The 27956-nt window shown below is 52.7% G+C and overlaps 12 non-coding genes and 12 pseudogenes across 12 annotated transcripts; all 24 read left to right on the top strand.

The window, feature by feature from the left end:
* Window positions 1-354: 354 nt before the first annotated feature.
* Window positions 355-433, top strand: LOC129148427 (small nucleolar RNA SNORD115). The gene has a single exon (XR_008555451.1). It is a non-coding gene; the product is annotated as a small nucleolar RNA SNORD115 (small nucleolar RNA).
* A 1050-nt stretch (window positions 434-1483) lies between these two features.
* On the top strand, window positions 1484-1566 carry LOC129148442 (small nucleolar RNA SNORD115; annotated as a pseudogene).
* A 1135-nt stretch (window positions 1567-2701) lies between these two features.
* Window positions 2702-2780, top strand: LOC129148428 (small nucleolar RNA SNORD115). The gene has a single exon (XR_008555452.1). It is a non-coding gene; the product is annotated as a small nucleolar RNA SNORD115 (small nucleolar RNA).
* A 1050-nt stretch (window positions 2781-3830) lies between these two features.
* On the top strand, window positions 3831-3913 carry LOC129148443 (small nucleolar RNA SNORD115; annotated as a pseudogene).
* A 1134-nt stretch (window positions 3914-5047) lies between these two features.
* LOC129148429 (small nucleolar RNA SNORD115) lies at window positions 5048-5126 on the top strand. The gene has a single exon (XR_008555453.1). It is a non-coding gene; the product is annotated as a small nucleolar RNA SNORD115 (small nucleolar RNA).
* Window positions 5127-6176: 1050 nt separating this feature from the next.
* On the top strand, window positions 6177-6259 carry LOC129148445 (small nucleolar RNA SNORD115; annotated as a pseudogene).
* Window positions 6260-7393: 1134 nt separating this feature from the next.
* Window positions 7394-7472, top strand: LOC129148430 (small nucleolar RNA SNORD115). Its single transcript, XR_008555454.1, has one exon. It is a non-coding gene; the product is annotated as a small nucleolar RNA SNORD115 (small nucleolar RNA).
* Window positions 7473-8522: 1050 nt separating this feature from the next.
* Window positions 8523-8605, top strand: LOC129148446 (small nucleolar RNA SNORD115; annotated as a pseudogene).
* Window positions 8606-9739: 1134 nt separating this feature from the next.
* On the top strand, window positions 9740-9818 carry LOC129148431 (small nucleolar RNA SNORD115). Its single transcript, XR_008555455.1, has one exon. It is a non-coding gene; the product is annotated as a small nucleolar RNA SNORD115 (small nucleolar RNA).
* Window positions 9819-10868: 1050 nt separating this feature from the next.
* Window positions 10869-10951, top strand: LOC129148447 (small nucleolar RNA SNORD115; annotated as a pseudogene).
* Window positions 10952-12086: 1135 nt separating this feature from the next.
* On the top strand, window positions 12087-12165 carry LOC129148432 (small nucleolar RNA SNORD115). Its single transcript, XR_008555456.1, has one exon. It is a non-coding gene; the product is annotated as a small nucleolar RNA SNORD115 (small nucleolar RNA).
* Window positions 12166-13215: 1050 nt separating this feature from the next.
* Window positions 13216-13298, top strand: LOC129148448 (small nucleolar RNA SNORD115; annotated as a pseudogene).
* Window positions 13299-14432: 1134 nt separating this feature from the next.
* On the top strand, window positions 14433-14511 carry LOC129148410 (small nucleolar RNA SNORD115). Its single transcript, XR_008555437.1, has one exon. It is a non-coding gene; the product is annotated as a small nucleolar RNA SNORD115 (small nucleolar RNA).
* Window positions 14512-15561: 1050 nt separating this feature from the next.
* Window positions 15562-15644, top strand: LOC129148449 (small nucleolar RNA SNORD115; annotated as a pseudogene).
* A 1134-nt stretch (window positions 15645-16778) lies between these two features.
* On the top strand, window positions 16779-16857 carry LOC129148419 (small nucleolar RNA SNORD115). Its single transcript, XR_008555443.1, has one exon. It is a non-coding gene; the product is annotated as a small nucleolar RNA SNORD115 (small nucleolar RNA).
* A 1050-nt stretch (window positions 16858-17907) lies between these two features.
* On the top strand, window positions 17908-17990 carry LOC129148450 (small nucleolar RNA SNORD115; annotated as a pseudogene).
* Window positions 17991-19124: 1134 nt separating this feature from the next.
* On the top strand, window positions 19125-19203 carry LOC129148420 (small nucleolar RNA SNORD115). The gene has a single exon (XR_008555444.1). It is a non-coding gene; the product is annotated as a small nucleolar RNA SNORD115 (small nucleolar RNA).
* Window positions 19204-20253: 1050 nt separating this feature from the next.
* On the top strand, window positions 20254-20336 carry LOC129148451 (small nucleolar RNA SNORD115; annotated as a pseudogene).
* A 1134-nt stretch (window positions 20337-21470) lies between these two features.
* Window positions 21471-21549, top strand: LOC129148433 (small nucleolar RNA SNORD115). The gene has a single exon (XR_008555457.1). It is a non-coding gene; the product is annotated as a small nucleolar RNA SNORD115 (small nucleolar RNA).
* A 1050-nt stretch (window positions 21550-22599) lies between these two features.
* Window positions 22600-22682, top strand: LOC129148452 (small nucleolar RNA SNORD115; annotated as a pseudogene).
* Window positions 22683-23816: 1134 nt separating this feature from the next.
* On the top strand, window positions 23817-23895 carry LOC129148434 (small nucleolar RNA SNORD115). The gene has a single exon (XR_008555458.1). It is a non-coding gene; the product is annotated as a small nucleolar RNA SNORD115 (small nucleolar RNA).
* A 1050-nt stretch (window positions 23896-24945) lies between these two features.
* Window positions 24946-25028, top strand: LOC129148453 (small nucleolar RNA SNORD115; annotated as a pseudogene).
* Window positions 25029-26162: 1134 nt separating this feature from the next.
* LOC129148435 (small nucleolar RNA SNORD115) lies at window positions 26163-26241 on the top strand. Its single transcript, XR_008555459.1, has one exon. It is a non-coding gene; the product is annotated as a small nucleolar RNA SNORD115 (small nucleolar RNA).
* Window positions 26242-27291: 1050 nt separating this feature from the next.
* On the top strand, window positions 27292-27374 carry LOC129148454 (small nucleolar RNA SNORD115; annotated as a pseudogene).
* Window positions 27375-27956: the final 582 nt, after the last annotated feature.

The raw sequence follows: 27956 nt of genomic DNA on the forward strand, positions 1-27956 counted from the left end.
TGTGATTCCTTATTATTTGTTTATTTGGTCATGTTGTTTCATTTCTTTGCTTTTTTACTTGTTTTTGGAGTGGTCATCAGCACATAAATGTACAAATTTTTTTTAGAATTTCTCTGCTTCATTGGAACAAGCTAGGTCTTTAGAAGGCATGTTACTCCTCTTTTCAGGTCGAGTTGCAAAAAAATGGCCTTCATTTGGCCTCGAGCTTCCTGGGCTCTGTCTGTCAGGCTCCTTCCCGAGTCGGAACCGTGCAGACCTCAAGCCCACCTTGCTGTGCCCTCAGTCCCAGGAAGCATCTCTGGTGAGCAAAGGACGAGTGTGCAGTGGTCCCGATGCCTGCAGAGTGCCTTCGTTGGGTCAATGATGACAACCCTTAATCTCGAAGTGAGGTGATGACATAAAAATCATGCTCAATAGGATTACGCTGAGGCCCAGTCAGGTGGCAGATTGGTGGCACCATGTTGGGGAGTCTTAGGGTTCTCCCCAGCGATGGGATTGGGTTCTCGAGGCGGGCAGACTCTTGAGAGAATGCCGCGTGCCTCTCCCCGATCTCTGCTACGTGCACATGGCCTGCTCCATGTTCACGGATGTGTTTGGTGCCCCATGGTTATGCACTGAGAGCAAGACCAGAGGCCGCCTGTTAAACCAGACCTCTCCTCTGGTTGTGTCTTGCAGTGCGGCCATCTCCGCAGATGGTGGTCTTGGCCTTCCACGTTCAAGGTGAGTGGCTGTCTTTTGTGTTGGACAGAGAGCACGAGTGCATGAGCCTAACAGGAGGCTCTCTTTGGGCAGGGGAGACCCTCGTTCTCCATTTTTGGTGGCTGTAGGTCCTTGGGCATGGGCCGACCCAATGCCAAAGATGTCCCTCCTATCGTGAAGGAATCGGACTGAAAGGGCGCTAAGTGTCATGTGATGTGTGCACGGCTTGAGCACCATACCACCCCTGTCCTCTGCTGAGTGGATGCTGAATGTCACGGTCACGGTTGGCATATCACAAGGTTGTTGTGTCCAAGAGGACCCTGCCCAGGAGTGAGCATAGGGCTTCTCCTCAGCCTCTTCGGAAAACGCCGTGTGTATGTGTGTAGTGACAATCCTGTGGCTGGTGGTTTGTGTTCCCATAGAATCCATGGTGCCCCGCTTTCCATTGGAGCATTTCCTGCTTTTGTTATGGATTTCTTTGCTCTTTCGTTTCTTGGTTGTTGGCCTGATCATGTGCGCATAAGCTGACATCGTGCCTTAGCTTCAGTTCGCAGAGGGCAGAGATGGGTCCCTTAGCGGCCGTCCTACTCCTCTTTGTCCAGGTGATGTTCTGGGGGAAAATGGTGTTTCCACGGGCCCAGAGCATCCTGGGTCTGTCAGGCTCCTCCCAGGGTCGGAAGCACGCAGCTCTGAAGCCCACCTTGCAGTGTCCTCAGTCCCCGGGCCCGTCTCCGGTGAGCATAAGCGCGTGTCCTGTCTCCTATTGGCCGGAAGTACTGTCTCTGGGTCAATGATGTCTAAGCGGTCTGGGCCTTGAAGAGAGGTGATGACATAAAAATCCTGAACAAAAGGATTACGCTGAGGCCCCCTGTGGGTGACAGTTTGGTGGCACCATGTTGGGGAGTCTTAACTTAGGCTTCTCCCCAGCGATGGGATTGGGTAGTGGAGGCAGCCATCTTCCTGAGAGAATGGCACATGCCTCTCCCCCATCGCTTCTACGTGATCGTAGCCTTCTCCGCGTTCAGCGGAGACTTTGGTGCCCAGTAGAGCCTCGAAGGTGGCCATCACGGAGGCCGACTCTTAGAACAAAACGTCTCTCCTCTGGTTGTGTCTTGCAGTGCGACCATCTCCCAAGATGGTGGTCGTGGCCTTCACGTTTCAGGTGAGTGGATGACTTTTGTGTTGGCCACAGGGCACGTGTGCATGAGACTAAGCAGGAGGCTCTCTTTGGGCCATAGAGGCCCTTGTACTATATTCTCGGTGACTCTGAGTTTGTGGGAATGGGCTGATCCAAAGCCAAAGGCGTCCCTCCTCTCTGAAAGGAATGCGACTGAAAGGGGGCTAAGTGCTCCTTTTTTGGGGGCCCATGACAGTGTCATGTGATAATCATGCGACAAGTACCCAGCTTGAGCACCACACCTTCCCCTATTCTCTCCTCTCCTGGAAGGATGCTGAATGTCCTGGTCAGTGTTGGTATGTCGTCCGATTGCTGTGTCCAAGGGGACCACGCCCAAGCAGGAGCAGTATGGCTCCTCTTCTGCTCTCTTGGAATCCTTAAGCGTGTGTGTTTTGAGACTCGTGTGGCTGGTTATGATTTGTTGTTGTTGTCGAATGCATTGTGACGCGATTTCCATTGGCGCATTATTTTTGTGATTCCTTATTATTTGTTTATTTGGTCATGTTGTTTCATTTCTTTGCTTTTTTACTTGTTTTTGGAGTGGTCATCAGCACATAAATGTACAAATTTTTTTTAGAATTTCTCTGCTTCATTGGAACAAGCTAGGTCTTTAGAAGGCATGTTACTCCTCTTTTCAGGTCGAGTTGCAAAAAAATGGCCTTCATTTGGCCTCGAGCTTCCTGGGCTCTGTCTGTCAGGCTCCTTCCCGAGTCGGAACCGTGCAGACCTCAAGCCCACCTTGCTGTGCCCTCAGTCCCAGGAAGCATCTCTGGTGAGCAAAGGACGAGTGTGCAGTGGTCCCGATGCCTGCAGAGTGCCTTCGTTGGGTCAATGATGACAACCCTTAATCTCGAAGTGAGGTGATGACATAAAAATCATGCTCAATAGGATTACGCTGAGGCCCAGTCAGGTGGCAGATTGGTGGCACCATGTTGGGGAGTCTTAGGGTTCTCCCCAGCGATGGGATTGGGTTCTCGAGGCGGGCAGACTCTTGAGAGAATGCCGCGTGCCTCTCCCCGATCTCTGCTACGTGCACATGGCCTGCTCCATGTTCACGGATGTGTTTGGTGCCCCATGGTTATGCACTGAGAGCAAGACCAGAGGCCGCCTGTTACACCAGACCTCTCCTCTGGTTGTGTCTTGCAGTGCGGCCATCTCCGCAGATGGTGGTCTTGGCCTTCCACGTTCAAGGTGAGTGGCTGTCTTTTGTGTTGGACAGAGAGCACGAGTGCATGAGCCTAACAGGAGGCTCTCTTTGGGCAGGGGAGACCCTCGTTCTCCATTTTTGGTGGCTGTAGGTCCTTGGGCATGGGCCGACCCAATGCCAAAGATGTCCCTCCTATCGTGAAGGAATCGGACTGAAAGGGCGCTGAGTGTCATGTGATGTGTGCACGGCTTGAGCACCATACCACCCCTGTCCTCTCCTGAGTGGATGCTGAATGTCACGGTCACGGTTGGCATATCACAAGGTTGTTGTGTCCAAGAGGACCCTGCCCAGGAGTGAGCATAGGGCTTCTCCTCAGCCTCTTCGGAAAACGCCGTGTGTATGTGTGTAGTGACAATCCTGTGGCTGGTGGTTTGTGTTCCCATAGAATCCATGGTGCCCCGCTTTCCATTGGAGCATTTCCTGCTTTTGTTATGGATTTCTTTGCTCTTTCGTTTCTTGGTTGTTGGCCTGATCATGTGCGCATAAGCTGACATCGTGCCTTAGCTTCAGTTCGCAGAGGGCAGAGATGGGTCCCTTAGCGGCCGTCCTACTCCTCTTTGTCCAGGTGATGTTCTGGGGGAAAATGGTGTTTCCACGGGCCCAGAGCATCCTGGGTCTGTCAGGCTCCTCCCAGGGTCGGAAGCACGCAGCTCTGAAGCCCACCTTGCAGTGTCCTCAGTCCCCGGGCCCGTCTCCGGTGAGCATAAGCGCGTGTCCTGTCTCCTATTGGCCGGAAGTACTGTCTCTGGGTCAATGATGTCTAAGCGGTCTGGGCCTTGAAGAGAGGTGATGACATAAAAATCCTGAACAAAAGGATTACGCTGAGGCCCCCTGTGGGTGACAGTTTGGTGGCACCATGTTGGGGAGTCTTAACTTAGGCTTCTCCCCAGCGATGGGATTGGGTAGTGGAGGCAGCCATCTTCCTGAGAGAATGGCACATGCCTCTCCCCCATCGCTTCTACGTGATCGTAGCCTTCTCCGCGTTCAGCGGAGACTTTGGTGCCCAGTAGAGCCTCGAAGGTGGCCATCACGGAGGCCGACTCTTAGAACAAAACGTCTCTCCTCTGGTTGTGTCTTGCAGTGCGACCATCTCCCAAGATGGTGGTCGTGGCCTTCACGTTTCAGGTGAGTGGATGACTTTTGTGTTGGCCACAGGGCACGTGTGCATGAGACTAAGCAGGAGGCTCTCTTTGGGCCATAGAGGCCCTTGTACTATATTCTCGGTGACTCTGAGTTTGTGGGAATGGGCTGATCCAAAGCCAAAGGCGTCCCTCCTCTCTGAAAGGAATGCGACTGAAAGGGGGCTAAGTGCTCCTTTTTTGGGGGCCCATGACAGTGTCATGTGATAATCATGCGACAAGTACCCAGCTTGAGCACCACACCTTCCCCTATTCTCTCCTCTCCTGGAAGGATGCTGAATGTCCTGGTCAGTGTTGGTATGTCGTCCGATTGCTGTGTCCAAGGGGACCACGCCCAAGCAGGAGCAGTATGGCTCCTCTTCTGCTCTCTTGGAATCCTTAAGCGTGTGTGTTTTGAGACTCGTGTGGCTGGTTATGATTTGTTGTTGTTGTCGAATGCATTGTGACGCGATTTCCATTGGCGCATTATTTTTGTGATTCCTTATTATTTGTTTATTTGGTCATGTTGTTTCATTTCTTTGCTTTTTTACTTGTTTTTGGAGTGGTCATCAGCACATAAATGTACAAATTTTTTTAGAATTTCTCTGCTTCATTGGAACAAGCTAGGTCTTTAGAAGGCATGTTACTCCTCTTTTCAGGTCGAGTTGCAAAAAAATGGCCTTCATTTGGCCTCGAGCTTCCTGGGCTCTGTCTGTCAGGCTCCTTCCCGAGTCGGAACCGTGCAGACCTCAAGCCCACCTTGCTGTGCCCTCAGTCCCAGGAAGCATCTCTGGTGAGCAAAGGACGAGTGTGCAGTGGTCCCGATGCCTGCAGAGTGCCTTCGTTGGGTCAATGATGACAACCCTTAATCTCGAAGTGAGGTGATGACATAAAAATCATGCTCAATAGGATTACGCTGAGGCCCAGTCAGGTGGCAGATTGGTGGCACCATGTTGGGGAGTCTTAGGGTTCTCCCCAGCGATGGGATTGGGTTCTCGAGGCGGGCAGACTCTTGAGAGAATGCCGCGTGCCTCTCCCCGATCTCTGCTACGTGCACATGGCCTGCTCCATGTTCACGGATGTGTTTGGTGCCCCATGGTTATGCACTGAGAGCAAGACCAGAGGCCGCCTGTTAAACCAGACCTCTCCTCTGGTTGTGTCTTGCAGTGCGGCCATCTCCGCAGATGGTGGTCTTGGCCTTCCACGTTCAAGGTGAGTGGCTGTCTTTTGTGTTGGACAGAGAGCACGAGTGCATGAGCCTAACAGGAGGCTCTCTTTGGGCAGGGGAGACCCTCGTTCTCCATTTTTGGTGGCTGTAGGTCCTTGGGCATGGGCCGACCCAATGCCAAAGATGTCCCTCCTATCGTGAAGGAATCGGACTGAAAGGGCGCTGAGTGTCATGTGATGTGTGCACGGCTTGAGCACCATACCACCCCTGTCCTCTCCTGAGTGGATGCTGAATGTCACGGTCACGGTTGGCATATCACAAGGTTGTTGTGTCCAAGAGGACCCTGCCCAGGAGTGAGCATAGGGCTTCTCCTCAGCCTCTTCGGAAAACGCCGTGTGTATGTGTGTAGTGACAATCCTGTGGCTGGTGGTTTGTGTTCCCATAGAATCCATGGTGCCCCGCTTTCCATTGGAGCATTTCCTGCTTTTGTTATGGATTTCTTTGCTCTTTCGTTTCTTGGTTGTTGGCCTGATCATGTGCGCATAAGCTGACATCGTGCCTTAGCTTCAGTTCGCAGAGGGCAGAGATGGGTCCCTTAGCGGCCGTCCTACTCCTCTTTGTCCAGGTGATGTTCTGGGGGAAAATGGTGTTTCCACGGGCCCAGAGCATCCTGGGTCTGTCAGGCTCCTCCCAGGGTCGGAAGCACGCAGCTCTGAAGCCCACCTTGCAGTGTCCTCAGTCCCCGGGCCCGTCTCCGGTGAGCATAAGCGCGTGTCCTGTCTCCTATTGGCCGGAAGTACTGTCTCTGGGTCAATGATGTCTAAGCGGTCTGGGCCTTGAAGAGAGGTGATGACATAAAAATCCTGAACAAAAGGATTACGCTGAGGCCCCCTGTGGGTGACAGTTTGGTGGCACCATGTTGGGGAGTCTTAACTTAGGCTTCTCCCCAGCGATGGGATTGGGTAGTGGAGGCAGCCATCTTCCTGAGAGAATGGCACATGCCTCTCCCCCATCGCTTCTACGTGATCGTAGCCTTCTCCGCGTTCAGCGGAGACTTTGGTGCCCAGTAGAGCCTCGAAGGTGGCCATCACGGAGGCCGACTCTTAGAACAAAACGTCTCTCCTCTGGTTGTGTCTTGCAGTGCGACCATCTCCCAAGATGGTGGTCGTGGCCTTCACGTTTCAGGTGAGTGGATGACTTTTGTGTTGGCCACAGGGCACGTGTGCATGAGACTAAGCAGGAGGCTCTCTTTGGGCCATAGAGGCCCTTGTACTATATTCTCGGTGACTCTGAGTTTGTGGGAATGGGCTGATCCAAAGCCAAAGGCGTCCCTCCTCTCTGAAAGGAATGCGACTGAAAGGGGGCTAAGTGCTCCTTTTTTGGGGGCCCATGACAGTGTCATGTGATAATCATGCGACAAGTACCCAGCTTGAGCACCACACCTTCCCCTATTCTCTCCTCTCCTGGAAGGATGCTGAATGTCCTGGTCAGTGTTGGTATGTCGTCCGATTGCTGTGTCCAAGGGGACCACGCCCAAGCAGGAGCAGTATGGCTCCTCTTCTGCTCTCTTGGAATCCTTAAGCGTGTGTGTTTTGAGACTCGTGTGGCTGGTTATGATTTGTTGTTGTTGTCGAATGCATTGTGACGCGATTTCCATTGGCGCATTATTTTTGTGATTCCTTATTATTTGTTTATTTGGTCATGTTGTTTCATTTCTTTGCTTTTTTACTTGTTTTTGGAGTGGTCATCAGCACATAAATGTACAAATTTTTTTAGAATTTCTCTGCTTCATTGGAACAAGCTAGGTCTTTAGAAGGCATGTTACTCCTCTCTTCAGGTCGAGTTGCAAAAAAATGGCCTTCATTTGGCCTCGAGCTTCCTGGGCTCTGTCTGTCAGGCTCCTTCCCGAGTCGGAACCGTGCAGACCTCAAGCCCACCTTGCTGTGCCCTCAGTCCCAGGAAGCATCTCTGGTGAGCAAAGGACGAGTGTGCAGTGGTCCCGATGCCTGCAGAGTGCCTTCGTTGGGTCAATGATGACAACCCTTAATCTCGAAGTGAGGTGATGACATAAAAATCATGCTCAATAGGATTACGCTGAGGCCCAGTCAGGTGGCAGATTGGTGGCACCATGTTGGGGAGTCTTAGGGTTCTCCCCAGCGATGGGATTGGGTTCTCGAGGCGGGCAGACTCTTGAGAGAATGCCGCGTGCCTCTCCCCGATCTCTGCTACGTGCACATGGCCTGCTCCATGTTCACGGATGTGTTTGGTGCCCCATGGTTATGCACTGAGAGCAAGACCAGAGGCCGCCTGTTACACCAGACCTCTCCTCTGGTTGTGTCTTGCAGTGCGGCCATCTCCGCAGATGGTGGTCGTGGCCTTCCACGTTCAAGGTGAGTGGCTGTCTTTTGTGTTGGACAGAGAGCACGAGTGCATGAGCCTAACAGGAGGCTCTCTTTGGGCAGGGGAGACCCTCGTTCTCCATTTTTGGTGGCTGTAGGTCCTTGGGCATGGGCCGACCCAATGCCAAAGATGTCCCTCCTATCGTGAAGGAATCGGACTGAAAGGGCGCTAAGTGTCATGTGATGTGTGCACGGCTTGAGCACCATACCACCCCTGTCCTCTGCTGAGTGGATGCTGAATGTCACGGTCACGGTTGGCATATCACAAGGTTGTTGTGTCCAAGAGGACCCTGCCCAGGAGTGAGCATAGGGCTTCTCCTCAGCCTCTTCGGAAAACGCCGTGTGTATGTGTGTAGTGACAATCCTGTGGCTGGTGGTTTGTGTTCCCATAGAATCCATGGTGCCCCGCTTTCCATTGGAGCATTTCCTGCTTTTGTTATGGATTTCTTTGCTCTTTCGTTTCTTGGTTGTTGGCCTGATCATGTGCGCATAAGCTGACATCGTGCCTTAGCTTCAGTTCGCAGAGGGCAGAGATGGGTCCCTTAGCGGCCGTCCTACTCCTCTTTGTCCAGGTGATGTTCTGGGGGAAAATGGTGTTTCCACGGGCCCAGAGCATCCTGGGTCTGTCAGGCTCCTCCCAGGGTCGGAAGCACGCAGCTCTGAAGCCCACCTTGCAGTGTCCTCAGTCCCCGGGCCCGTCTCCGGTGAGCATAAGCGCGTGTCCTGTCTCCTATTGGCCGGAAGTACTGTCTCTGGGTCAATGATGTCTAAGCGGTCTGGGCCTTGAAGAGAGGTGATGACATAAAAATCCTGAACAAAAGGATTACGCTGAGGCCCCCTGTGGGTGACAGTTTGGTGGCACCATGTTGGGGAGTCTTAACTTAGGCTTCTCCCCAGCGATGGGATTGGGTAGTGGAGGCAGCCATCTTCCTGAGAGAATGGCACATGCCTCTCCCCCATCGCTTCTACGTGATCGTAGCCTTCTCCGCGTTCAGCGGAGACTTTGGTGCCCAGTAGAGCCTCGAAGGTGGCCATCACGGAGGCCGACTCTTAGAACAAAACGTCTCTCCTCTGGTTGTGTCTTGCAGTGCGACCATCTCCCAAGATGGTGGTCGTGGCCTTCACGTTTCAGGTGAGTGGATGACTTTTGTGTTGGCCACAGGGCACGTGTGCATGAGACTAAGCAGGAGGCTCTCTTTGGGCCATAGAGGCCCTTGTACTATATTCTCGGTGACTCTGAGTTTGTGGGAATGGGCTGATCCAAAGCCAAAGGCGTCCCTCCTCTCTGAAAGGAATGCGACTGAAAGGGGGCTAAGTGCTCCTTTTTTGGGGGCCCATGACAGTGTCATGTGATAATCATGCGACAAGTACCCAGCTTGAGCACCACACCTTCCCCTATTCTCTCCTCTCCTGGAAGGATGCTGAATGTCCTGGTCAGTGTTGGTATGTCGTCCGATTGCTGTGTCCAAGGGGACCACGCCCAAGCAGGAGCAGTATGGCTCCTCTTCTGCTCTCTTGGAATCCTTAAGCGTGTGTGTTTTGAGACTCGTGTGGCTGGTTATGATTTGTTGTTGTTGTCGAATGCATTGTGACGCGATTTCCATTGGCGCATTATTTTTGTGATTCCTTATTATTTGTTTATTTGGTCATATTGTTTCATTTCTTTGCTTTTTTACTTGTTTTTGGAGTGGTCATCAGCACATAAATGTACAAATTTTTTTAGAATTTCTCTGCTTCATTGGAACAAGCTAGGTCTTTAGAAGGCATGTTACTCCTCTTTTCAGGTCGAGTTGCAAAAAAATGGCCTTCATTTGGCCTCGAGCTTCCTGGGCTCTGTCTGTCAGGCTCCTTCCCGAGTCGGAACCGTGCAGACCTCAAGCCCACCTTGCTGTGCCCTCAGTCCCAGGAAGCATCTCTGGTGAGCAAAGGACGAGTGTGCAGTGGTCCCGATGCCTGCAGAGTGCCTTCGTTGGGTCAATGATGACAACCCTTAATCTCGAAGTGAGGTGATGACATAAAAATCATGCTCAATAGGATTACGCTGAGGCCCAGTCAGGTGGCAGATTGGTGGCACCATGTTGGGGAGTCTTAGGGTTCTCCCCAGCGATGGGATTGGGTTCTCGAGGCGGGCAGACTCTTGAGAGAATGCCGCGTGCCTCTCCCCGATCTCTGCTACGTGCACATGGCCTGCTCCATGTTCACGGATGTGTTTGGTGCCCCATGGTTATGCACTGAGAGCAAGACCAGAGGCCGCCTGTTACACCAGACCTCTCCTCTGGTTGTGTCTTGCAGTGCGGCCATCTCCGCAGATGGTGGTCTTGGCCTTCCACGTTCAAGGTGAGTGGCTGTCTTTTGTGTTGGACAGAGAGCACGAGTGCATGAGCCTAACAGGAGGCTCTCTTTGGGCAGGGGAGACCCTCGTTCTCCATTTTTGGTGGCTGTAGGTCCTTGGGCATGGGCCGACCCAATGCCAAAGATGTCCCTCCTATCGTGAAGGAATCGGACTGAAAGGGCGCTGAGTGTCATGTGATGTGTGCACGGCTTGAGCACCATACCACCCCTGTCCTCTGCTGAGTGGATGCTGAATGTCACGGTCACGGTTGGCATATCACAAGGTTGTTGTGTCCAAGAGGACCCTGCCCAGGAGTGAGCATAGGGCTTCTCCTCAGCCTCTTCGGAAAACGCCGTGTGTATGTGTGTAGTGACAATCCTGTGGCTGGTGGTTTGTGTTCCCATAGAATCCATGGTGCCCCGCTTTCCATTGGAGCATTTCCTGCTTTTGTTATGGATTTCTTTGCTCTTTCGTTTCTTGGTTGTTGGCCTGATCATGTGCGCATAAGCTGACATCGTGCCTTAGCTTCAGTTCGCAGAGGGCAGAGATGGGTCCCTTAGCGGCCGTCCTACTCCTCTTTGTCCAGGTGATGTTCTGGGGGAAAATGGTGTTTCCACGGGCCCAGAGCATCCTGGGTCTGTCAGGCTCCTCCCAGGGTCGGAAGCACGCAGCTCTGAAGCCCACCTTGCAGTGTCCTCAGTCCCCGGGCCCGTCTCCGGTGAGCATAAGCGCGTGTCCTGTCTCCTATTGGCCGGAAGTACTGTCTCTGGGTCAATGATGTCTAAGCGGTCTGGGCCTTGAAGAGAGGTGATGACATAAAAATCCTGAACAAAAGGATTACGCTGAGGCCCCCTGTGGGTGACAGTTTGGTGGCACCATGTTGGGGAGTCTTAACTTAGGCTTCTCCCCAGCGATGGGATTGGGTAGTGGAGGCAGCCATCTTCCTGAGAGAATGGCACATGCCTCTCCCCCATCGCTTCTACGTGATCGTAGCCTTCTCCGCGTTCAGCGGAGACTTTGGTGCCCAGTAGAGCCTCGAAGGTGGCCATCACGGAGGCCGACTCTTAGAACAAAACGTCTCTCCTCTGGTTGTGTCTTGCAGTGCGACCATCTCCCAAGATGGTGGTCGTGGCCTTCACGTTTCAGGTGAGTGGATGACTTTTGTGTTGGCCACAGGGCACGTGTGCATGAGACTAAGCAGGAGGCTCTCTTTGGGCCATAGAGGCCCTTGTACTATATTCTCGGTGACTCTGAGTTTGTGGGAATGGGCTGATCCAAAGCCAAAGGCGTCCCTCCTCTCTGAAAGGAATGCGACTGAAAGGGGGCTAAGTGCTCCTTTTTTGGGGGCCCATGACAGTGTCATGTGATAATCATGCGACAAGTACCCAGCTTGAGCACCACACCTTCCCCTATTCTCTCCTCTCCTGGAAGGATGCTGAATGTCCTGGTCAGTGTTGGTATGTCGTCCGATTGCTGTGTCCAAGGGGACCACGCCCAAGCAGGAGCAGTATGGCTCCTCTTCTGCTCTCTTGGAATCCTTAAGCGTGTGTGTTTTGAGACTCGTGTGGCTGGTTATGATTTGTTGTTGTTGTCGAATGCATTGTGACGCGATTTCCATTGGCGCATTATTTTTGTGATTCCTTATTATTTGTTTATTTGGTCATATTGTTTCATTTCTTTGCTTTTTTACTTGTTTTTGGAGTGGTCATCAGCACATAAATGTACAAATTTTTTTTAGAATTTCTCTGCTTCATTGGAACAAGCTAGGTCTTTAGAAGGCATGTTACTCCTCTTTTCAGGTCGAGTTGCAAAAAAATGGCCTTCATTTGGCCTCGAGCTTCCTGGGCTCTGTCTGTCAGGCTCCTTCCCGAGTCGGAACCGTGCAGACCTCAAGCCCACCTTGCTGTGCCCTCAGTCCCAGGAAGCATCTCTGGTGAGCAAAGGACGAGTGTGCAGTGGTCCCGATGCCTGCAGAGTGCCTTCGTTGGGTCAATGATGACAACCCTTAATCTCGAAGTGAGGTGATGACATAAAAATCATGCTCAATAGGATTACGCTGAGGCCCAGTCAGGTGGCAGATTGGTGGCACCATGTTGGGGAGTCTTAGGGTTCTCCCCAGCGATGGGATTGGGTTCTCGAGGCGGGCAGACTCTTGAGAGAATGCCGCGTGCCTCTCCCCGATCTCTGCTACGTGCACATGGCCTGCTCCATGTTCACGGATGTGTTTGGTGCCCCATGGTTATGCACTGAGAGCAAGACCAGAGGCCGCCTGTTAAACCAGACCTCTCCTCTGGTTGTGTCTTGCAGTGCGGCCATCTCTGCAGATGGTGGTCGTGGCCTTCCACGTTCAAGGTGAGTGGCTGTCTTTTGTGTTGGACAGAGAGCACGAGTGCATGAGCCTAACAGGAGGCTCTCTTTGGGCAGGGGAGACCCTCGTTCTCCATTCTTGGTGGCTGTAGGTCCTTGGGCATGGGCCGACCCAATGCCAAAGATGTCCCTCCTATCGTGAAGGAATCGGACTGAAAGGGCGCTAAGTGTCATGTGATGTGTGCACGGCTTGAGCACCATACCACCCCTGTCCTCTCCTGAGTGGATGCTGAATGTCACGGTCACGGTTGGCATATCACAAGGTTGTTGTGTCCAAGAGGACCCTGCCCAGGAGTGAGCATAGGGCTTCTCCTCAGCCTCTTCGGAAAACGCCGTGTGTATGTGTGTAGTGACAATCCTGTGGCTGGTGGTTTGTGTTCCCATAGAATCCATGGTGCCCCGCTTTCCATTGGAGCATTTCCTGCTTTTGTTATGGATTTCTTTGCTCTTTCGTTTCTTGGTTGTTGGCCTGATCATGTGCGCATAAGCTGACATCGTGCCTTAGCTTCAGTTCGCAGAGGGCAGAGATGGGTCCCTTAGCGGCCGTCCTACTCCTCTTTGTCCAGGTGATGTTCTGGGGGAAAATGGTGTTTCCACGGGCCCAGAGCATCCTGGGTCTGTCAGGCTCCTCCCAGGGTCGGAAGCACGCAGCTCTGAAGCCCACCTTGCAGTGTCCTCAGTCCCCGGGCCCGTCTCCGGTGAGCATAAGCGCGTGTCCTGTCTCCTATTGGCCGGAAGTACTGTCTCTGGGTCAATGATGTCTAAGCGGTCTGGGCCTTGAAGAGAGGTGATGACATAAAAATCCTGAACAAAAGGATTACGCTGAGGCCCCCTGTGGGTGACAGTTTGGTGGCACCATGTTGGGGAGTCTTAACTTAGGCTTCTCCCCAGCGATGGGATTGGGTAGTGGAGGCAGCCATCTTCCTGAGAGAATGGCACATGCCTCTCCCCCATCGCTTCTACGTGATCGTAGCCTTCTCCGCGTTCAGCGGAGACTTGGGTGCCCAGTAGAGCCTCGAAGGTGGCCATCACGGAGGCCGACTCTTAGAACAAAACGTCTCTCCTCTGGTTGTGTCTTGCAGTGCGACCATCTCCCAAGATGGTGGTCGTGGCCTTCACGTTTCAGGTGAGTGGATGACTTTTGTGTTGGCCACAGGGCACGTGTGCATGAGACTAAGCAGGAGGCTCTCTTTGGGCCATAGAGGCCCTTGTACTATATTCTCGGTGACTCTGAGTTTGTGGGAATGGGCTGATCCAAAGCCAAAGGCGTCCCTCCTCTCTGAAAGGAATGCGACTGAAAGGGGGCTAAGTGCTCCTTTTTTGGGGGCCCATGACAGTGTCATGTGATAATCATGCGACAAGTACCCAGCTTGAGCACCACACCTTCCCCTATTCTCTCCTCTCCTGGAAGGATGCTGAATGTCCTGGTCAGTGTTGGTATGTCGTCCGATTCCTGTGTCCAAGGGGACCACGCCCAAGCAGGAGCAGTATGGCTCCTCTTCTGCTCTCTTGGAATCCTTAAGCGTGTGTGTTTTGAGACTCGTGTGGCTGGTTATGATTTGTTGTTGTTGTCGAATGCATTGTGACGCGATTTCCATTGGCGCATTATTTTTGTGATTCCTTATTATTTGTTTATTTGGTCATATTGTTTCATTTCTTTGCTTTTTTACTTGTTTTTGGAGTGGTCATCAGCACATAAATGTACAAATTTTTTTAGAATTTCTCTGCTTCATTGGAACAAGCTAGGTCTTTAGAAGGCATGTTACTCCTCGTTTCAGGTCGAGTTGCAAAAAAATGGCCTTCATTTGGCCTAGAGCTTCCTGGGCTCTGTCTGTCAGGCTCCTTCCCGAGTCGGAACCGTGCAGACCTCAAGCCCACCTTGCTGTGCCCTCAGTCCCAGGAAGCATCTCTGGTGAGCAAAGGACGAGTGTGCAGTGGTCCCGATGCCTGCAGAGTGCCTTCGTTGGGTCAATGATGACAACCCTTAATCTTGAAGTGAGGTGATGACATAAAAATCATGCTCAATAGGATTACGCTGAGGCCCAGTCAGGTGGCAGATTGGTGGCACCATGTTGGGGAGTCTTAGGGTTCTCCCCAGCGATGGGATTGGGTTCTCGAGGCGGGCAGACTCTTGAGAGAATGCCGCGTGCCTCTCCCCGATCTCTGCTACGTGCACATGGCCTGCTCCATGTTCACGGATGTGTTTGGTGCCCCATGGTTATGCACTGAGAGCAAGACCAGAGGCCGCCTGTTACACCAGACCTCTCCTCTGGTTGTGTCTTGCAGTGCGGCCATCTCTGCAGATGGTGGTCGTGGCCTTCCACGTTCAAGGTGAGTGGCTGTCTTTTGTGTTGGACAGAGAGCACGAGTGCATGAGCCTAACAGGAGGCTCTCTTTGGGCAGGGGAGACCCTCGTACTACATTCTTAGTGCCTGTAGGTCCTTGGGCATGGGCCGACCCAATGCCAAAGATGTCCCTCCTATCGTGAAGGAATCGGACTGAAAGGGCGCTAAGTGTCATGTGATGTGTGCACGGCTTGAGCACCATACCACCCCTGTCCTCTCCTGAGTGGATGCTGAATATCACGGGAACGGTTGGCATATCACAAGGTTGTTGTGTCCAAGAGGACCCTGCCCAGGAGTGAGCATAGGGCTTCTCCTCAGCCTCTTCGGAAAACGCCGTGTGTATGTGTGTAGTGACAATCCTGTGGCTGGTGGTTTGTGTTCCCATAGAATCCATGGTGCCCCGCTTTCCATTGGAGCATTTCCTGCTTTTGTTATGGATTTCTTTGCTCTTTCGTTTCTTGGTTGTTGGCCTGATCATGTGCGCATAAGCTGACATCGTGCCTTAGCTTCAGTTCGCAGAGGGCAGAGATGGGTCCCTTAGCGGCCGTCCTACTCCTCTTTGTCCAGGTGATGTTCTGGGGGAAAATGGTGTTTCCACGGGCCCAGAGCATCCTGGGTCTGTCAGGCTCCTCCCAGGGTCGGAAGCACGCAGCTCTGAAGCCCACCTTGCAGTGTCCTCAGTCCCCGGGCCCGTCTCCGGTGAGCATAAGCGCGTGTCCTGTCTCCTATTGGCCGGAAGTACTGTCTCTGGGTCAATGATGTCTAAGCGGTCTGGGCCTTGAAGAGAGGTGATGACATAAAAATCCTGAACAAAAGGATTACGCTGAGGCCCCCTGTGGGTGACAGTTTGGTGGCACCATGTTGGGGAGTCTTAACTTAGGCTTCTCCCCAGCGATGGGATTGGGTAGTGGAGGCAGCCATCTTCCTGAGAGAATGGCACATGCCTCTCCCCCATCGCTTCTACGTGATCGTAGCCTTCTCCGCGTTCAGCGGAGACTTGGGTGCCCAGTAGAGCCTCGAAGGTGGCCATCACGGAGGCCGACTCTTAGAACAAAACGTCTCTCCTCTGGTTGTGTCTTGCAGTGCGACCATCTCCCAAGATGGTGGTCGTGGCCTTCACGTTTCAGGTGAGTGGATGACTTTTGTGTTGGCCACAGGGCACGTGTGCATGAGACTAAGCAGGAGGCTCTCTTTGGGCCATAGAGGCCCTTGTACTATATTCTCGGTGACTCTGAGTTTGTGGGAATGGGCTGATCCAAAGCCAAAGGCGTCCCTCCTCTCTGAAGGGAATGCGACTGAAAGGGGGCTAAGTGCTCCTTTTTTGGGGGCCCATGACAGTGTCATGGGATAATCATGCGACAAGTACCCAGCTTGAGCACCACACCTTCCCCTATTCTCTCCTCTCCTGGAAGGATGCTGAATGTCCTGGTCAGTGTTGGTATGTCGTCCGATTCCTGTGTCCAAGGGGACCACGCCCAAGCAGGAGCAGTATGGCTCCTCTTCTGCTCTCTTGGAATCCTTAAGCGTGTGTGTTTTGAGACTCGTGTGGCTGGTTATGATTTGTTGTTGTTGTCGAATGCATTGTGACGCGATTTCCATTGGCGCATTATTTTTGTGATTCCTTATTATTTGTTTATTTGGTCATATTGTTTCATTTCTTTGCTTTTTTACTTGTTTTTGGAGTGGTCATCAGCACATAAATGTACAAATTTTTTTAGAATTTCTCTGCTTCATTGGAACAAGCTAGGTCTTTAGAAGGCATGTTACTCCTCGTTTCAGGTCGAGTTGCAAAAAAATGGCCTTCATTTGGCCTAGAGCTTCCTGGGCTCTGTCTGTCAGGCTCCTTCCCGAGTCGGAACCGTGCAGACCTCAAGCCCACCTTGCTGTGCCCTCAGTCCCAGGAAGCATCTCTGGTGAGCAAAGGACGAGTGTGCAGTGGTCCCGATGCCTGCAGAGTGCCTTCGTTGGGTCAATGATGACAACCCTTAATCTTGAAGTGAGGTGATGACATAAAAATCATGCTCAATAGGATTACGCTGAGGCCCAGTCAGGTGGCAGATTGGTGGCACCATGTTGGGGAGTCTTAGGGTTCTCCCCAGCGATGGGATTGGGTTCTCGAGGCGGGCAGACTCTTGAGAGAATGCCGCGTGCCTCTCCCCGATCTCTGCTACGTGCACATGGCCTGCTCCATGTTCACGGATGTGTTTGGTGCCCCATGGTTATGCACTGAGAGCAAGACCAGAGGCCGCCTGTTAAACCAGACCTCTCCTCTGGTTGTGTCTTGCAGTGCGGCCATCTCTGCAGATGGTGGTCGTGGCCTTCCACGTTCAAGGTGAGTGGCTGTCTTTTGTGTTGGACAGAGAGCACGAGTGCATGAGCCTAACAGGAGGCTCTCTTTGGGCAGGGGAGACCCTCGTACTACATTCTTGGTGCCTGTAGGTCCTTGGGCATGGGCCGACCCAATGCCAAAGATGTCCCTCCTATCGTGAAGGAATCGGACTGAAAGGGCGCTAAGTGTCATGTGATGTGTGCACGGCTTGAGCACCATACCACCCCTGTCCTCTCCTGAGTGGATGCTGAATGTCACGGTCACGGTTGGCATATCACAAGGTTGTTGTGTCCAAGAGGACCCTGCCCAGGAGTGAGCATAGGGCTTCTCCTCAGCCTCTTCGGAAAACGCCGTGTGTATGTGTGTAGTGACAATCCTGTGGCTGGTGGTTTGTGTTCCCATAGAATCCATGGTGCCCCGCTTTCCATTGGAGCATTTCCTGCTTTTGTTATGGATTTCTTTGCTCTTTCGTTTCTTGGTTGTTGGCCTGATCATGTGCGCATAAGCTGACATCGTGCCTTAGCTTCAGTTCGCAGAGGGCAGAGATGGGTCCCTTAGCGGCCGTCCTACTCCTCTTTGTCCAGGTGATGTTCTGGGGGAAAATGGTGTTTCCACGGGCCCAGAGCATCCTGGGTCTGTCAGGCTCCTCCCAGGGTCGGAAGCACGCAGCTCTGAAGCCCACCTTGCAGTGTCCTCAGTCCCCGGGCCCGTCTCCGGTGAGCATAAGCGCGTGTCCTGTCTCCTATTGGCCGGAAGTACTGTCTCTGGGTCAATGATGTCTAAGCGGTCTGGGCCTTGAAGAGAGGTGATGACATAAAAATCCTGAACAAAAGGATTACGCTGAGGCCCCCTGTGGGTGACAGTTTGGTGGCACCATGTTGGGGAGTCTTAACTTAGGCTTCTCCCCAGCGATGGGATTGGGTAGTGGAGGCAGCCATCTTCCTGAGAGAATGGCACATGCCTCTCCCCCATCGCTTCTACGTGATCGTAGCCTTCTCCGCGTTCAGCGGAGACTTGGGTGCCCAGTAGAGCCTCGAAGGTGGCCATCACGGAGGCCGACTCTTAGAACAAAACGTCTCTCCTCTGGTTGTGTCTTGCAGTGCGACCATCTCCCAAGATGGTGGTCGTGGCCTTCACGTTTCAGGTGAGTGGATGACTTTTGTGTTGGCCACAGGGCACGTGTGCATGAGACTAAGCAGGAGGCTCTCTTTGGGCCATAGAGGCCCTTGTACTATATTCTCGGTGACTCTGAGTTTGTGGGAATGGGCTGATCCAAAGCCAAAGGCGTCCCTCCTCTCTGAAGGGAATGCGACTGAAAGGGGGCTAAGTGCTCCTTTTTTGGGGGCCCATGACAGTGTCATGTGATAATCATGCGACAAGTACCCAGCTTGAGCACCACACCTTCCCCTATTCTCTCCTCTCCTGGAAGGATGCTGAATGTCCTGGTCAGTGTTGGTATGTCGTCCGATTCCTGTGTCCAAGGGGACCACGCCCAAGCAGGAGCAGTATGGCTCCTCTTCTGCTCTCTTGGAATCCTTAAGCGTGTGTGTTTTGAGACTCGTGTGGCTGGTTATGATTTGTTGTTGTTGTCGAATGCATTGTGACGCGATTTCCATTGGCGCATTATTTTTGTGATTCCTTATTATTTGTTTATTTGGTCATATTGTTTCATTTCTTTGCTTTTTTACTTGTTTTTGGAGTGGTCATCAGCACATAAATGTACAAATTTTTTTAGAATTTCTCTGCTTCATTGGAACAAGCTAGGTCTTTAGAAGGCATGTTACTCCTCGTTTCAGGTCGAGTTGCAAAAAAATGGCCTTCATTTGGCCTAGAGCTTCCTGGGCTCTGTCTGTCAGGCTCCTTCCCGAGTCGGAACCGTGCAGACCTCAAGCCCACCTTGCTGTGCCCTCAGTCCCAGGAAGCATCTCTGGTGAGCAAAGGACGAGTGTGCAGTGGTCCCGATGCCTGCAGAGTGCCTTCGTTGGGTCAATGATGACAACCCTTAATCTTGAAGTGAGGTGATGACATAAAAATCATGCTCAATAGGATTACGCTGAGGCCCAGTCAGGTGGCAGATTGGTGGCACCATGTTGGGGAGTCTTAGGGTTCTCCCCAGCGATGGGATTGGGTTCTCGAGGCGGGCAGACTCTTGAGAGAATGCCGCGTGCCTCTCCCCGATCTCTGCTACGTGCACATGGCCTGCTCCATGTTCACGGATGTGTTTGGTGCCCCATGGTTATGCACTGAGAGCAAGACCAGAGGCCGCCTGTTAAACCAGACCTCTCCTCTGGTTGTGTCTTGCAGTGCGGCCATCTCTGCAGATGGTGGTCGTGGCCTTCCACGTTCAAGGTGAGTGGCTGTCTTTTGTGTTGGACAGAGAGCACGAGTGCATGAGCCTAACAGGAGGCTCTCTTTGGGCAGGGGAGACCCTCGTACTACATTCTTGGTGCCTGTAGGTCCTTGGGCATGGGCCGACCCAATGCCAAAGATGTCCCTCCTATCGTGAAGGAATCGGACTGAAAGGGCGCTAAGTGTCATGTGATGTGTGCACGGCTTGAGCACCATACCACCCCTGTCCTCTCCTGAGTGGATGCTGAATGTCACGGTCACGGTTGGCATATCACAAGGTTGTTGTGTCCAAGAGGACCCTGCCCAGGAGTGAGCATAGGGCTTCTCCTCAGCCTCTTCGGAAAACGCCGTGTGTATGTGTGTAGTGACAATCCTGTGGCTGGTGGTTTGTGTTCCCATAGAATCCATGGTGCCCCGCTTTCCATTGGAGCATTTCCTGCTTTTGTTATGGATTTCTTTGCTCTTTCGTTTCTTGGTTGTTGGCCTGATCATGTGCGCATAAGCTGACATCGTGCCTTAGCTTCAGTTCGCAGAGGGCAGAGATGGGTCCCTTAGCGGCCGTCCTACTCCTCTTTGTCCAGGTGATGTTCTGGGGGAAAATGGTGTTTCCACGGGCCCAGAGCATCCTGGGTCTGTCAGGCTCCTCCCAGGGTCGGAAGCACGCAGCTCTGAAGCCCACCTTGCAGTGTCCTCAGTCCCCGGGCCCGTCTCCGGTGAGCATAAGCGCGTGTCCTGTCTCCTGTTGGCCGGAAGTACTGTCTCTGGGTCAATGATGTCTAAGCGGTCTGGGCCTTGAAGAGAGGTGATGACATAAAAATCCTGAACAAAAGGATTACGCTGAGGCCCCCTGTGGGTGACAGTTTGGTGGCACCATGTTGGGGAGTCTTAACTTAGGCTTCTCCCCAGCGATGGGATTGGGTAGTGGAGGCAGCCATCTTCCTGAGAGAATGGCACATGCCTCTCCCCCATCGCTTCTACGTGATCGTAGCCTTCTCCGCGTTCAGCGGAGACTTGGGTGCCCAGTAGAGCCTCGAAGGTGGCCATCACGGAGGCCGACTCTTAGAACAAAACGTCTCTCCTCTGGTTGTGTCTTGCAGTGCGACCATCTCCCAAGATGGTGGTCGTGGCCTTCACGTTTCAGGTGAGTGGATGACTTTTGTGTTGGCCACAGGGCACGTGTGCATGAGACTAAGCAGGAGGCTCTCTTTGGGCCATAGAGGCCCTTGTACTATATTCTCGGTGACTCTGAGTTTGTGGGAATGGGCTGATCCAAAGCCAAAGGCGTCCCTCCTCTCTGAAAGGAATGCGACTGAAAGGGGGCTAAGTGCTCCTTTTTTGGGGGCCCATGACAGTGTCATGTGATAATCATGCGACAAGTACCCAGCTTGAGCACCACACCTTCCCCTATTCTCTCCTCTCCTGGAAGGATGCTGAATGTCCTGGTCAGTGTTGGTATGTCGTCCGATTCCTGTGTCCAAGGGGACCACGCCCAAGCAGGAGCAGTATGGCTCCTCTTCTGCTCTCTTGGAATCCTTAAGCGTGTGTGTTTTGAGACTCGTGTGGCTGGTTATGATTTGTTGTTGTTGTCGAATGCATTGTGACGCGATTTCCATTGGCGCATTATTTTTGTGATTCCTTATTATTTGTTTATTTGGTCATATTGTTTCATTTCTTTGCTTTTTTACTTGTTTTTGGAGTGGTCATCAGCACATAAATGTACAAATTTTTTTAGAATTTCTCTGCTTCATTGGAACAAGCTAGGTCTTTAGAAGGCATGTTACTCCTCGTTTCAGGTCGAGTTGCAAAAAAATGGCCTTCATTTGGCCTAGAGCTTCCTGGGCTCTGTCTGTCAGGCTCCTTCCCGAGTCGGAACCGTGCAGACCTCAAGCCCACCTTGCTGTGCCCTCAGTCCCAGGAAGCATCTCTGGTGAGCAAAGGACGAGTGTGCAGTGGTCCCGATGCCTGCAGAGTGCCTTCGTTGGGTCAATGATGACAACCCTTAATCTCGAAGTGAGGTGATGACATAAAAATCATGCTCAATAGGATTACGCTGAGGCCCAGTCAGGTGGCAGATTGGTGGCACCATGTTGGGGAGTCTTAGGGTTCTCCCCAGCGATGGGATTGGGTTCTCGAGGCGGGCAGACTCTTGAGAGAATGCCGCGTGCCTCTCCCCGATCTCTGCTACGTGCACATGGCCTGCTCCATGTTCACGGATGTGTTTGGTGCCCCATGGTTATGCACTGAGAGCAAGACCAGAGGCCGCCTGTTACACCAGACCTCTCCTCTGGTTGTGTCTTGCAGTGCGGCCATCTCTGCAGATGGTGGTCGTGGCCTTCCACGTTCAAGGTGAGTGGCTGTCTTTTGTGTTGGACAGAGAGCACGAGTGCATGAGCCTAACAGGAGGCTCTCTTTGGGCAGGGGAGACCCTCGTACTACATTCTTGGTGCCTGTAGGTCCTTGGGCATGGGCCGACCCAATGCCAAAGATGTCCCTCCTATCGTGAAGGAATCGGACTGAAAGGGCGCTAAGTGTCATGTGATGTGTGCACGGCTTGAGCACCATACCACCCCTGTCCTCTCCTGAGTGGATGCTGAATGTCACGGTCACGGTTGGCATATCACAAGGTTGTTGTGTCCAAGAGGACCCTGCCCAGGAGTGAGCATAGGGCTTCTCCTCAGCCTCTTCGGAAAACGCCGTGTGTATGTGTGTAGTGACAATCCTGTGGCTGGTGGTTTGTGTTCCCATAGAATCCATGGTGCCCCGCTTTCCATTGGAGCATTTCCTGCTTTTGTTATGGATTTCTTTGCTCTTTCGTTTCTTGGTTGTTGGCCTGATCATGTGCGCATAAGCTGACATCGTGCCTTAGCTTCAGTTCGCAGAGGGCAGAGATGGGTCCCTTAGCGGCCGTCCTACTCCTCTTTGTCCAGGTGATGTTCTGGGGGAAAATGGTGTTTCCACGGGCCCAGAGCATCCTGGGTCTGTCAGGCTCCTCCCAGGGTCGGAAGCACGCAGCTCTGAAGCCCACCTTGCAGTGTCCTCAGTCCCCGGGCCCGTCTCCGGTGAGCATAAGCGCGTGTCCTGTCTCCTATTGGCCGGAAGTACTGTCTCTGGGTCAATGATGTCTAAGCGGTCTGGGCCTTGAAGAGAGGTGATGACATAAAAATCCTGAACAAAAGGATTACGCTGAGGCCCCCTGTGGGTGACAGTTTGGTGGCACCATGTTGGGGAGTCTTAACTTAGGCTTCTCCCCAGCGATGGGATTGGGTAGTGGAGGCAGCCATCTTCCTGAGAGAATGGCACATGCCTCTCCCCCATCGCTTCTACGTGATCGTAGCCTTCTCCGCGTTCAGCGGAGACTTGGGTGCCCAGTAGAGCCTCGAAGGTGGCCATCACGGAGGCCGACTCTTAGAACAAAACGTCTCTCCTCTGGTTGTGTCTTGCAGTGCGACCATCTCCCAAGATGGTGGTCGTGGCCTTCACGTTTCAGGTGAGTGGATGACTTTTGTGTTGGCCACAGGGCACGTGTGCATGAGACTAAGCAGGAGGCTCTCTTTGGGCCATAGAGGCCCTTGTACTATATTCTCGGTGACTCTGAGTTTGTGGGAATGGGCTGATCCAAAGCCAAAGGCGTCCCTCCTCTCTGAAAGGAATGCGACTGAAAGGGGGCTAAGTGCTCCTTTTTTGGGGGCCCATGACAGTGTCATGTGATAATCATGCGACAAGTACCCAGCTTGAGCACCACACCTTCCCCTATTCTCTCCTCTCCTGGAAGGATGCTGAATGTCCTGGTCAGTGTTGGTATGTCGTCCGATTCCTGTGTCCAAGGGGACCACGCCCAAGCAGGAGCAGTATGGCTCCTCTTCTGCTCTCTTGGAATCCTTAAGCGTGTGTGTTTTGAGACTCGTGTGGCTGGTTATGATTTGTTGTTGTTGTCGAATGCATTGTGACGCGATTTCCATTGGCGCATTATTTTTGTGATTCCTTATTATTTGTTTATTTGGTCATATTGTTTCATTTCTTTGCTTTTTTACTTGTTTTTGGAGTGGTCATCAGCACATAAATGTACAAATTTTTTTAGAATTTCTCTGCTTCATTGGAACAAGCTAGGTCTTTAGAAGGCATGTTGCTCCTCGTTTCAGGTCGAGTTGCAAAAAAATGGCCTTCATTTGGCCTAGAGCTTCCTGGGCTCTGTCTGTCAGGCTCCTTCCCGAGTCGGAACCGTGCAGACCTCAAGCCCACCTTGCTGTGCCCTCAGTCCCAGGAAGCATCTCTGGTGAGCAAAGGACGAGTGTGCAGTGGTCCCGATGCCTGCAGAGTGCCTTCGTTGGGTCAATGATGACAACCCTTAATCTCGAAGTGAGGTGATGACATAAAAATCATGCTCAATAGGATTACGCTGAGGCCCAGTCAGGTGGCAGATTGGTGGCACCATGTTGGGGAGTCTTAGGGTTCTCCCCAGCGATGGGATTGGGTTCTCGAGGCGGGCAGACTCTTGAGAGAATGCCGCGTGCCTCTCCCCGATCTCTGCTACGTGCACATGGCCTGCTCCATGTTCACGGATGTGTTTGGTGCCCCATGGTTATGCACTGAGAGCAAGACCAGAGGCCGCCTGTTAAACCAGACCTCTCCTCTGGTTGTGTCTTGCAGTGCGGCCATCTCTGCAGATGGTGGTCGTGGCCTTCCACGTTCAAGGTGAGTGGCTGTCTTTTGTGTTGGACAGAGAGCACGAGTGCATGAGCCTAACAGGAGGCTCTCTTTGGGCAGGGGAGACCCTCGTTCTCCATTTTTGGTGGCTGTAGGTCCTTGGGCATGGGCCGACCCAATGCCAAAGATGTCCCTCCTATCGTGAAGGAATCGGACTGAAAGGGCGCTAAGTGTCATGTGATGTGTGCACGGCTTGAGCACCATACCACCCCTGTCCTCTCCTGAGTGGATGCTGAATGTCACGGTCACGGTTGGCATATCACAAGGTTGTTGTGTCCAAGAGGACCCTGCCCAGGAGTGAGCATAGGGCTTCTCCTCAGCCTCTTCGGAAAACGCCGTGTGTATGTGTGTAGTGACAATCCTGTGGCTGGTGGTTTGTGTTCCCATAGAATCCATGGTGCCCCGCTTTCCATTGGAGCATTTCCTGCTTTTGTTATGGATTTCTTTGCTCTTTCGTTTCTTGGTTGTTGGCCTGATCATGTGCGCATAAGCTGACATCGTGCCTTAGCTTCAGTTCGCAGAGGGCAGAGATGGGTCCCTTAGCGGCCGTCCTACTCCTCTTTGTCCAGGTGATGTTCTGGGGGAAAATGGTGTTTCCACGGGCCCAGAGCATCCTGGGTCTGTCAGGCTCCTCCCAGGGTCGGAAGCACGCAGCTCTGAAGCCCACCTTGCAGTGTCCTCAGTCCCCGGGCCCGTCTCCGGTGAGCATAAGCGCGTGTCCTGTCTCCTGTTGGCCGGAAGTACTGTCTCTGGGTCAATGATGTCTAAGCGGTCTGGGCCTTGAAGAGAGGTGATGACATAAAAATCCTGAACAAAAGGATTACGCTGAGGCCCCCTGTGGGTGACAGTTTGGTGGCACCATGTTGGGGAGTCTTAACTTAGGCTTCTCCCCAGCGATGGGATTGGGTAGTGGAGGCAGCCATCTTCCTGAGAGAATGGCACATGCCTCTCCCCCATCGCTTCTACGTGATCGTAGCCTTCTCCGCGTTCAGCGGAGACTTGGGTGCCCAGTAGAGCCTCGAAGGTGGCCATCACGGAGGCCGACTCTTAGAACAAAACGTCTCTCCTCTGGTTGTGTCTTGCAGTGCGACCATCTCCCAAGATGGTGGTCGTGGCCTTCACGTTTCAGGTGAGTGGATGACTTTTGTGTTGGCCACAGGGCACGTGTGCATGAGACTAAGCAGGAGGCTCTCTTTGGGCCATAGAGGCCCTTGTACTCTATTCTCGGTGACTCTGAGTTTGTGGGAATGGGCTGATCCAAAGCCAAAGGCGTCCCTCCTCTCTGAAAGGAATGCGACTGAAAGGGGGCTAAGTGCTCCTTTTTTGGGGGCCCATGACAGTGTCATGTGATAATCATGCGACAAGTACCCAGCTTGAGCACCACACCTTCCCCTATTCTCTCCTCTCCTGGAAGGATGCTGAATGTCCTGGTCAGTGTTGGTATGTCGTCCGATTCCTGTGTCCAAGGGGACCACGCCCAAGCAGGAGCAGTATGGCTCCTCTTCTGCTCTCTTGGAATCCTTAAGCGTGTGTGTTTTGAGACTCGTGTGGCTGGTTATGATTTGTTGTTGTTGTCGAATGCATTGTGACGCGATTTCCATTGGCGCATTATTTTTGTGATTCCTTATTATTTGTTTATTTGGTCATATTGTTTCATTTCTTTGCTTTTTTACTTGTTTTTGGAGTGGTCATCAGCACATAAATGTACAAATTTTTTTAGAATTTCTCTGCTTCATTGGAACAAGCTAGGTCTTTAGAAGGCATGTTGCTCCTCGTTTCAGGTCGAGTTGCAAAAAAATGGCCTTCATTTGGCCTAGAGCTTCCTGGGCTCTGTCTGTCAGGCTCCTTCCCGAGTCGGAACCGTGCAGACCTCAAGCCCACCTTGCTGTGCCCTCAGTCCCAGGAAGCATCTCTGGTGAGCAAAGGACGAGTGTGCAGTGGTCCCGATGCCTGCAGAGTGCCTTCGTTGGGTCAATGATGACAACCCTTAATCTCGAAGTGAGGTGATGACATAAAAATCATGCTCAATAGGATTACGCTGAGGCCCAGTCAGGTGGCAGATTGGTGGCACCATGTTGGGGAGTCTTAGGGTTCTCCCCAGCGATGGGATTGGGTTCTCGAGGCGGGCAGACTCTTGAGAGAATGCCGCGTGCCTCTCCCCGATCTCTGCTACGTGCACATGGCCTGCTCCATGTTCACGGATGTGTTTGGTGCCCCATGGTTATGCACTGAGAGCAAGACCAGAGGCCGCCTGTTAAACCAGACCTCTCCTCTGGTTGTGTCTTGCAGTGCGGCCATCTCTGCAGATGGTGGTCGTGGCCTTCCACGTTCAAGGTGAGTGGCTGTCTTTTGTGTTGGACAGAGAGCACGAGTGCATGAGCCTAACAGGAGGCTCTCTTTGGGCAGGGGAGACCCTCGTACTACATTCTTGGTGCCTGTAGGTCCTTGGGCATGGGCCGACCCAATGCCAAAGATGTCCCTCCTATCGTGAAGGAATCGGACTGAAAGGGCGCTAAGTGTCATGTGATGTGTGCACGGCTTGAGCACCATACCACCCCTGTCCTCTCCTGAGTGGATGCTGAATGTCACGGGAACGGTTGGCATATCACAAGGTTGTTGTGTCCAAGAGGACCCTGCCCAGGAGTGAGCATAGGGCTTCTCCTCAGCCTCTTCGGAAAACGCCGTGTGTATGTGTGTAGTGACAATCCTGTGGCTGGTGGTTTGTGTTCCCATAGAATCCATGGTGCCCCGCTTTCCATTGGAGCATTTCCTGCTTTTGTTATGGATTTCTTTGCTCTTTCGTTTCTTGGTTGTTGGCCTGATCATGTGCGCATAAGCTGACATCGTGCCTTAGCTTCAGTTCGCAGAGGGCAGAGATGGGTCCCTTAGCGGCCGTCCTACTCCTCTTTGTCCAGGTGATGTTCTGGGGGAAAATGGTGTTTCCACGGGCCCAGAGCATCCTGGGTCTGTCAGGCTCCTCCCAGGGTCGGAAGCACGCAGCTCTGAAGCCCACCTTGCAGTGTCCTCAGTCCCCGGGCCCGTCTCCGGTGAGCATAAGCGCGTGTCCTGTCTCCTATTGGCCGGAAGTACTGTCTCTGGGTCAATGATGTCTAAGCGGTCTGGGCCTTGAAGAGAGGTGATGACATAAAAATCCTGAACAAAAGGATTACGCTGAGGCCCCCTGTGGGTGACAGTTTGGTGGCACCATGTTGGGGAGTCTTAACTTAGGCTTCTCCCCAGCGATGGGATTGGGTAGTGGAGGCAGCCATCTTCCTGAGAGAATGGCACATGCCTCTCCCCCATCGCTTCTACGTGATCGTAGCCTTCTCCGCGTTCAGCGGAGACTTGGGTGCCCAGTAGAGCCTCGAAGGTGGCCATCACGGAGGCCGACTCTTAGAACAAAACGTCTCTCCTCTGGTTGTGTCTTGCAGTGCGACCATCTCCCAAGATGGTGGTCGTGGCCTTCACGTTTCAGGTGAGTGGATGACTTTTGTGTTGGCCACAGGGCACGTGTGCATGAGACTAAGCAGGAGGCTCTCTTTGGGCCATAGAGGCCCTTGTACTCTATTCTCGGTGACTCTGAGTTTGTGGGAATGGGCTGATCCAAAGCCAAAGGCGTCCCTCCTCTCTGAAAGGAATGCGACTGAAAGGGGGCTAAGTGCTCCTTTTTTGGGGGCCCATGACAGTGTCATGTGATAATCATGCGACAAGTACCCAGCTTGAGCACCACACCTTCCCCTATTCTCTCCTCTCCTGGAAGGA

Source organism: Eptesicus fuscus, chromosome 25, assembly GCF_027574615.1.
Source record: "Eptesicus fuscus isolate TK198812 chromosome 25, DD_ASM_mEF_20220401, whole genome shotgun sequence".
NCBI classification, from domain to species: domain Eukaryota; kingdom Metazoa; phylum Chordata; class Mammalia; order Chiroptera; family Vespertilionidae; genus Eptesicus; species Eptesicus fuscus.